General features: G+C 51.0%; 1 long non-coding RNA gene across 2 annotated transcripts; it reads right to left on the bottom strand.

Annotated features, from left to right (window-relative positions):
* Nucleotides 1-557: 557 nt before the first annotated feature.
* 1500009C09Rik (RIKEN cDNA 1500009C09 gene) lies at nt 558-8,832 on the bottom strand. 2 transcript variants are annotated; one of them, NR_037697.2, is made up of 2 exons: nt 8,556-8,832; nt 558-1,739 (listed from the first exon to the last, which is right to left on the bottom strand). It is a non-coding gene; the product is annotated as an RIKEN cDNA 1500009C09 gene (long non-coding RNA). The 2 variants fall into 2 exon arrangements; NR_037698.2 differs by lacking the exon at nt 8,556-8,832 and adding an exon at nt 4,919-5,182.
* Nucleotides 8,833-9,791: the final 959 nt, after the last annotated feature.

Below are 9,791 nucleotides of genomic sequence, written 5' to 3'. Positions count from 1 at the left end.
TGGCAGTAGCTCACTGTCGCTCCCATAGTGAGAGAATAATGGCTGGTTAAAAAGGTGCACAGAAGCAAGTCTAGAAAGTTGTCAGAGAGAAGTGGGGTGTGGTTCAATGGTAGAAACCGTTCCTAGCATGAATAAGGCCCCAGCTCCCATCTCTAAGGTGAGGGGGGTGGGGTGGGGGGACAAATCCTATAGCGCCTGGGCACTTGGGAGGCAGAGGCAGGTGGATCTCTGAGTTTGAGAACAACCTGGTCTACAGAGCAAGTTCTAGGACAGCCAGGAACACACAGAGAAACCCTGTCTCAAAAAAAAAAAAAAAAAAAAAATCCCTACAGGATCCACCTGATTCTAGAGAGCCTGAACCCTTGTTAACTCCTTGTAAAGGACCAGAGTTGACAATGCTCTCTGATACCTCCCTTTCTTGCCCAAGCTCCCCGGGGAGATGGGTTTCTGCTCCAGAAGCCACCGCTCCTGTGCTGTGCTTGTGCATATGGCTCAGGGCCTTTGCAGCCCCGCGTTGCATCAGAGCATTGAACAGAGACAACCGTAGGAGTCTGGTCTGCAAAGGTGGCCATAGAACCTTTATTAGCGTTGCACAAGTGAAGCCGCAGCAGGACAGACTGAGGGAGGCTGCCAATTTGTGTGCAAAGTCAAGTAATGAAACCTCCACACAAGAGGAGCTTCCAGAGTGGGCAGGCAGGGCTAAGCTCAACCCTGGAAGTGCAGCATGGGATAGAAAGGAAGTGTGGGCAGCCTAGCGGTAAGGGTGGACCCTGCTGTGGACAGTCCTCCCACTGGCCCACTTTATCCCCACCACTGCCTGCTCTGCCTGGGGCCCCACTCTCTCCTCTCCTCTTCTTCTCTTTCTCCTTCTCTTCCTCCTCCTCCTCCTCTTCTTCTCTTTCTCCTTCTCTTCCTCCTCCTCCTCCTCTTCTTCTCCTTCTATCCCTCCTTCCCTCCCTCTCTTCCTCCCCCCTTCCCTCCCTCCCCCCTCACATGTGTGCACACATACAGGCACACCCTCCCCAAAGTCTTACCCTTCTGCACACCCCCACCATACACTGTCACTCATTCTAAGCCTGACCTCTCAGAGGTGAGCGGGGCTGATCTATACCAAGCCAGGATCCTTCTGAATTAGATTCTTGTCTTGGGACAGTTTTGAGGCCTGTCCAGCTCAGCTGTGCAACAGAGATGGGAACAGAAAGCAACTCAGAATTCAGTGGGACAGTCAGACCTGACTCCAGGTAGAGTGGTAGAGGGAAGGACAGCACAAAGGCACTGAGGGCTAGTGGAGGGCTAGTGGAGGATGTCCCCAGAGCTAGGAAGGGAAGGCATAGGGTGAATGGGCTCAACTCTGAGATTTTGATCCCACAGCAGCAAATAAGATTCAAGTGCCTGGTTTCTACAGAAAGGGGCTCCCCTGAACAACGAGGACCTCTACTGGGCTGCAGATGGGTGGGTGGAAAGATCAAAGGAGTCGTCCCTCTGTCAGCTTGGAGCGTCTCAGGTACCCAGGCAGTCTCAGACTTCTGGGCCTCCGAAAGCCAGGTTGTCCCGCATCATCAGCGTCTTGCGGAGATCACGGTCCACCAGGGGGCGCTGCATGCGCCACTTGTGCGCCTCCTGCAGGCCAGGCTCGAAGTAGTAGATGCAGGCTCCAAAGCCCACCAGGATGAGGACGGAGATGACCAGGTAGACAGGCACAAACCAGTCCAGAAAGTGCGGCATCGCGCAGGCTTTGGCTGCCAAGACATAGACAGGAGGACACAAGAAAGCTCCTTTGTAGTAACCACCCAGAAAGAAAGAGCCGCGCTCCTTCCATCATCAGATGGGGCGTGCCTAGGGGAGTGAAGGACAGTACCCGAGCAGACCTCAGGGTGATTCAGCGACTCAGGTCTTCCCCCTTCAGCATGCACCTCTTCACGAGGACACTCAGTTCCTACTCATCCTTCAAGAAAGGGATTTATAGCCGGGCGTGGTGGCGCACGCCTTTAATCCCAGCACTCGGGAGGCAGAGGCAGGCGGATTTCTGAGTTCGAGGCCAGCCTGGTCTACAAAGTGAGCTCCAGGACAGCCAGGGCTATACAGAGAAACCCTGTCTCGAAAAACCAAAAAAAAAGAAAGAAAGAAAGAAAGGGATTTATAGCCAAGAGCTGCGCTGGCTCCAGACCCCATCTAACGTCTATGCTCTCGGACAAGTGGCCTCGGCTTTCTCAGATAGAAGGGGAAACTAGTACAACTCCACCACAGGTCATGAAGAGCAGTCATTGGTGATTAATCCTTGCTGAAGGGGTGGGAGGGGGCGTGCATGCGCAAAGCACTCACTGAAAGAGAACAAGGCTCAGAGGAGGAGCCTCCTCGGCTCTCTTTACACCCTGAGGCCCCGCTGACCCTGCTCCTTGCCAACACCCCCATCCACCCACTCACACACACAAGGATGACTTGGGGACGCAGACAAGTTGCAACCTGGTGAACTTATGGAGTTCAAATACTAATCCCCAGGGCACCTGATCTGTTATCAATAGAATCTACACAGCCGAGTTTTGTGATTATGAGGCCATGGTCCCTGGTGCCATGTAACTTGGGTATGTATGATCAGGGGTTCTCGGACTGTAAATGGGGACGGCAGCTCCTGAGTGGTAGGGGCTCTGCGGCTGCTAAGTGAGTTAATGTAGGTGAGATATTCCCATACCAGTGTCCTCCATGTAAGTGCTGTAAGGTGTTCTTACGCTCTACCGTTCCGTTCCTTAGCTATAAAAAGAGATTGAGCCGGGCAATGGTGGTGCACGCCTTTAATCCCAGCACTTGGGAGGCAGAGGCAGGCAGATTTCTGAGTTCAAGGCCAGCCTGGTTTACAGAGTGAGTTCCAGGATAGCCAGGTTACACCCTGTCTGGAAAAAACAAACAAAACAAACAAGCAAAAGAAATTTTAAAAAGTGTTTTGTTTTTTTTAAGACAGAGTCTTGTATGTCTAGGCCGGCCTCAGTTTGACAACAACCTTGACCTTCTGCTCCTCCCGCCTTTGCCTTCCTCGTGCTGGGATTACAGGTAGCCACACCACACCTGCTTTAATGCAGTGCCGGGGATCGAACCCGGGGCTTCATGCACCCAGACAGGCACTGTGCTAACTGCATTCCCAGCTCCACACTGTGGGTTTCAGACAGTGCCATCTCAGCCTGACACATAATCAGCACCCTAGCTGCATTGGCAACTGTCACTTTGAAGGAGCCCCAAAGAGAGAAGGCAGGACCAGGACGGTGGAGGGGAACATGCTACTCGATTCACAATAGTCATGTGGACCCAAGCCCCTTAGACTCTATCCCTGAGGATTAAGTGAGAATAGTTTCCATAGTTTCACACTATATGTGAATGCATAGTCCCCAGCAGGTAGAGCTGTCTGGGAAGGATTAGGAGGTGTGGCCTCATTGGAGAAAGTATGTCATTGGGGGCCAGCTTTGAGTTTTCAAAAGCCATTCCCAATCCTACACACACACACACACACATACCTATGCATCAAAATATGAGCCCTCAGCTGCTCCACCACCAATGCCTTTGCTCCACCTTCATGGTCTCTACCCCTCTGAAACCGTAAGTCCACAAAAGAAGAGTCTCTCAAGTGTGTGTGTGTGTGTGTGTGCATCTGCTCTCTGCCAGCATCCCTACCTCCCATCCCATGCTGGGTGCTATCACAGAACTGAGTACCAGTCACCTCTGCCATGCAATCCCCATCTTTTATGTCTGCTTTTATTTTCCCTGGACTGTTCCTTGTATCTTTGTTTACTGGACAAACTTGCATTTAGCCAATCACGTTCAGGCATAGAAAGATGCAGGGGTCCATTCACCGCGCCCCTACACCTTCCTTGGATCTGAGGAGCCTCCTTGTGCGTACTTGGCAGGGACTGCATTTTCCCAGAGCTTAACCAGGGCGTTGGCTGAGCGTTACCGTCCATAGACCAAAAACAAAACAGAAACCTAGACAAGCTACTTTGCAAAGGATTGCACAACTGAGTCATGGTGGAGCTAGAGCCCATTCCTGGTGATGGCCTGAGGTTTGGGTCCCATACCACAGCACGAGGAACTGAACCACTGGGGCTGGAGGTGGGGAGGGGAGAACAGAATCACCTCCAGAGCAGGTTCAAGAGAAACGCCATTATTCTAACCTCCAAACTCCAGCTCCTCCTGTCCACCCCCACCCCGCTCCATTCCCAGGTTGTCTGTAACCTTGTGGGACGGAGAGATGTTGCTTCCTGGACGCCCCTTGTCCCCAGAGTTTCCATTGGCTGTCCTGAAATAAGGCCAACAGCTAAAGGTGCCCCACTTCTGGAGGGATAGATTAAAGGGCAGTTATCATCTTGAGTCAGGACTAGAACGACAGAGGTAGGATGAATGGGGTGCAGGACTGGCATCGTCCTTTGGGGAAAGCCAAATAAAGAGTGCAGAATTGCTGGGTGCTGATGCTGCGGTGGTATGGGAGAGAAAGGGTCCCCGGGACAGGACAAAACTTAACTGTGAGAATGAGAGTCTGGGACAAAGCAGTGTTTATTTCACAGGCAATACTGTAGATCTGCGGCGCAGAACTTGGAGTCCCTCTGCCTTCCCAATACTCTAAATAAACATCCATGCATTCCGGGGCATCAGAGGACTCCTAGACCTGCTCCTGATTTCTTGTGGGGACTGGCATAATTGAAGAGGGAAAACATTCATGGGCCATCTCTGTGACCTTGGACCACCCCTCACCCTCTGGACTGCAGCTTCCGTATGCATAATGTCTGGGTGGCTATGGCGGTTGCCAGATGGTCTCTAAGAAAATTGCCAAGCCCGTTTCAGCCCAGGTCCTGCCTGGGACAGTAGGAAGGTTGCAGGGCCCCACTCCCTGTCTCCCAAGCCACTAGCAACATTGCATGCATGCCTGCAGACTCACCTCATGCCCGAAACGCCTATTCTGCAGTCTTTGCACAGAGCCAGATGCCTCAGCCTGAGCGGCTCGGTGTTAGCCAGTGGACTCAATCGCAGCTGCTGTCCCCAGAGACACTGCCATCTGTGGCCACTGTGGGAGCTAGAGGCAGAGAGCGACAGGCCACTGCTCCCACGGGAGATGGAGCTTGTCTGGTCTGGAGGCCTCTGAGTGGGCCAAGAGGTAGCAGTCTTGGGTTGGCTTGGCACCCTGGTACCTCTCCTTACTATCAAAGACCCTTCTCTCTGCGGCCCCCCACATTCAGGATAGCAGGAGGTGGGACCTGTCTCAGCCAATCAGCAAACAGACAGAACAAGGGCTTTATCCTCTGTTGCCCTGGCAACCAGCTTTCTTTTCTGGATCCCTCTACTGTACACGTGGTACGATGGATGACAGGGAGGGCAAAATTCAGGCAGGAGGACAGTCACCTAGCAGGGACTAGGTCCCAAGGATGGTAGGCAGAGGGGAGGAGACCCAGGGCTGAGTAGGGTGTCTGGCAGGTGCACAGGGATGTACCAACAGTAACAGACAGTGCTAATGAAGGTTCCATGTTATAAAGTGATGAGCCAGAACTGAGAACTGAGAGCCAGGATGCGCTGGCTCCGTGGATCTCTTGCTCTTGGTCAGACACTGTTTTCAGTCCTTCATTTCAATGAACCCACCGCCAAGGCAGGCAAGCTAGCCTGCTTCCGGGGATGCCTCTGACAGCTGCCCTCCTTCTGCCTTTATTTCTACAGATCCCCAGGCACAAGCATTACCACCTAGCCTTCCTACAGAGTGGATGTTGACCTACTTGACCACGAGTCAGCCCAGATCCAGGGAAGTGAAGCTGCTGAATTCAAAGTCAAGGGCAAGACTGGGCAGATGAGACTCAAGCTGTAACCAGGATTCTCCCCACATCCTGCCCCCTAGGGGCTGTAGATAGGCTTAGCTGGTAAGATGCCTCCTTCAGCTCGGATTCCATGGACACCGATGGCTTTCATCTCAAAAGGATAATACAGCCCTCAGGACCCAGGGGTGCAGAAGAGGCATTGAGGACCGGGTTCCCCAGGGTCTATTCCCAGGAACCCAAGGAGAGAAAAGGAGGCTCTGGGTGAGGTGGCTCTGGGACCCTCAGTCCCCTAAACATGCCACCATGCTACCTGCTCTGCAGGTGTAGTGGGTCCTTCCCGACCTATGTGGTTAAGGAGGAGTTGAGGATCCCTGGGATTTTTAACCTTCAAGTACACCAGGGACAAGAAGCCCATTACGCCTATAGGTCTTTTTGCAATTATTGCATTGTATGTTATCCCTCTATTATATCTGTGTACCATGCTGTGGAGGTCAGAGATCAACTTGCATGAATCGGTTCTCTCCACCATGTGGGTTCCAGGAAATGAACTGAGGTTATTAGGTTTCAGACAGCAGTACCCTGACCAGCTCATTGGACCAATTGATGCTAGGGACGGAACCCACCACCTCACACTCACTAAGTGTGGGCTCTGCATCACCACACCTGGCTTATGTAGCAGCTTCCTTTCAGTGATGCGATTTTGAAAACTTCACTATGTAGCTCTGCCCATCCCAGAACTCACTATGTAGCCCATACTGGCCTTGATCTACCTGCCTCTCTCTGTCTCTCAAGAGCTGGGTGATTGGTTTTTTTTTTCTCCGCCGGTGAACTGAGCCAATTCAAGCCAGATTAGAATATATTAAAGGCATGTTTGTTGGGAAGCTGCTCTCAGGCAAGTTCACTGGCCCCAAAGACTGAGGCCAGGGAAGTCACCATGGGGAAAGCAGAGGGGCAGTGGGGAGGGAGAGAGAGGAGGAGTGCCAGAAATTCCAACGTACCCAGATTACATAGGAAAGAGCCTCTGCTGGTGGGAGGGTGGGGGGGAAGCAGCCCAGCTGCTAAGCTGGAAAGTTCAGGATTGGGGGCAAGGTATGCCAGATGGGGACTGAGGGATGCTGGGAGAATCTGGAGGCCAGGTCTGCTTTGATATGTAAAATATGCACCCAGTCCCTTGTCCTTGCAGAGCCAAATGCTGACATTAAAGGCTTGCCCAGTGTGTATAGTAGCTTCATGTGTGTCAATGGTGTCTCAAAAAATCTGTAACATGTATGATAAATAGTCTGTAGGTATCATTTTAGCTGCTAATTCTTTTAGTCATAGGAAAACTTCATGGAGACCTCAATGTGTAACGATAGTTAAAGCCAGAGGGGGCTTCTATTAAGAGGTGAGATCTCTGGACCACAACACTCAAATTCCCCATCTTTCATAGACAGCCCACCAAAGCCTCATAGAAGCCAATCTTTTTTGTGTTTTGGTTTTTGTTTGTTTGTTTTTCGAGACAGGGTTTCTCTGTGTAGCCCTGGCTGTCCTGGAACTCACTCTGTAGACCAAGCTGACCTCGAACTCAGAAATCCGCCTGCCTCTTCCTCCCAGGTTCTGGGATTAAAGGCATGCGCCACCACTGCCCAACCATAGAAGCCAAAAATGGTAGCTGGGTAGTGGTGACGCACACATTTAATCCCAATGCATGGGAGGCAGAGGCAAGCGGGTCTCTGTGAGTTCGAGGCTAGCCTGGTCTACAGAGCTAGTTACAAGGCAGCCAAGGCTACCTACATAAAGAAACCCTGTCTCAAAAAAAAAAAAAAAAAAAAAAAAAAAAGGAAGAAAAAAAGTTGACTCAGAAGTCTTTTGAAAGTATTCATAAGATGAACCTTGAGGCCTCAAGGTTTGGCTCTGCAAGGACAAGGGACTGGGTGCATATTTTACATATCAAAGCAGACCTGGCCTCCAGATTCTCCCAGCATCCCTCAGTCCCCATCTGGCATACCTTGCCCCCAATCCTGAACTTTCCAGCTTAGCAGCTGGGCTGCTTCCCCCCCACCCTCCCACCAGCAGAGGCTCTTTCCTATGTAATCTGGGTACGTTGGAATTTCTGGCACTCCTCCTCTCTCTCCCTCCCCACTGCCCCTCTGCTTTCCCCATGGTGACTTCCCTGGCCTCAGTCTTTGGGGCCAGTGAACTTGCCTGAGAGCAGCTTCCCAACAAACATGCCTTTAATATATTCTAGCCTAGCCTCTTGCAGTCCGGATCCTGCCTCACAGTATAGCACCTATACATCCTCTATACCGCTGGCACCAATGACAAGCACCAACTGTCCTGCATGTGGGGTCCCAGGGGACATTGAATGCATGTTTATCTGTCACCCTCCCCTGTGGCTCCCTGGCTGCTTCCCTCATGACTCTCCACCTCAGCTGCTGTTTTGCTGATGATTGCATGAAGTTGATGATACCCCTGAGACCTGAGCCCCCCCATGCCCCCACTAGGCCTGCTTGCCAAGGCATCTGTTGATCCACTGGGTCTCAGTCTAGAACCTGCTAGAAAGCCCAGACCAAAGTCCAAAGTCTTTTCATGGCCTATGACTCTAAAAGAACCAAGGCATCTGTTGATCCACTGGGTCTCAGTCTAGAACCTGCTAGAAAGCCCAGACCAAAGTCCAAAGTCTTTTCATGGCCTATGACTCTAAAAGAACATCACTTGGCCCCCTCATCTCTTCCCCTCTCCCTCCCTCCACGTGCTCCAGACTCAGCAGTGCTCACTCTCAAAGGTGCTCACCACCGGGGCTCTCTGCATCTGTCATCCATCACTGCGGGGAGGGAGGGTGTGTCTCTGCATCTCAAGTCTCTCTGTGAAGCTTTTATCGTCCATTGGTTCCTCCCTCGGAGAGGCAGAAATGGGTCCCAGTATCTTCCCAGAGAAGCCTCCCTTGGCTCAAAGCAGCTTCTCTCCATCCATCACTCCCTCACCTACTCTATTTCTATCTTCACAGTACCTACATAATGTCTGATCTTCAGGGAACCTCTTGAGACACCGTGCATTAGACTCAAAGTGTGGGGACAGCAGCTCCGGAAAGCTATTTAGTTCCTTCTCTCTCTACGTGGGACAAGCTTAGTATACAGTGACGTTTGGACTGGTTAAGGGGTGTGACCTTGGCTCTCTCAGATACCACGATAAGCACAATGACATCACCCTTGTCTCCTCCCATTGCAGGCCTGACATAATGTCTGGTGTTTCTATCTGTATTCCCAAGCTCAGGCATTCAATCTGATATTTATGAATGATTGACTAGTGAGAATGAATGGATGGATGGATGTAAAGTAGTTCTTTCATTCAACAAGTATTTATTAGCAACTGCAATGCGCCACTTTTAGAGTGAGTGACAAAGTCCCTGAGCTCCTGTGTCTTTGTTGGACAGACAGACAATGGACAAGTAATTAAATTGTTAAGGAAACAATCTAGAGCTAGGGATGGAGGTGCATATCCTTAATCCCTGTACTTGGGAGGCAGAGGCAAGCAGATCTCTGTGAGTTCAAGTCCAGCCTGGTCTACATAGAGAGTTCTAGAACAACTGGGGATACATAGTGATACCCTGTATTGAAAAGCCAAAACCCAAACAAAACAAAAAGCAATATAGGGGGTGGAGAGACGGCTCAGTGGTTAAGAGCTCTTGCTTATTTTGCAAAGGACCCAGTTTCCATCCCCAGCACCTACAACACCACATACAACCAGCTATATCTCCAGTTCCATGGGAGTCTGGTTCCCTCTTCTGGCCAGCATAGGTATTGCATACATGCGGTACACTTAAAGGAAAACATTTTTTAAAACAAAATAAATTTTAAAAAAGATAAAAACATGAGAGAGAGAGAGAGAGAGAGAGAGAGAGAGAGAGAGAGCGAGCAACCTGTTATATACCCTGAACATTTCAGGATGTCTCTTGCTGGGTAGACCAAGAAAGCAAGATCCCAACAGCTCTGTACCCAGGCGTTTGCTCAGAGTTGCTTCTGCAGAAAA

This window comes from Mus musculus, chromosome 15, assembly GCF_000001635.26.
Source record: "Mus musculus strain C57BL/6J chromosome 15, GRCm38.p6 C57BL/6J".
In the NCBI taxonomy this organism is placed as follows: Eukaryota; Metazoa; Chordata; class Mammalia; order Rodentia; family Muridae; genus Mus; species Mus musculus.
This window is presented reverse-complemented; position numbering and strand designations above follow the sequence as displayed.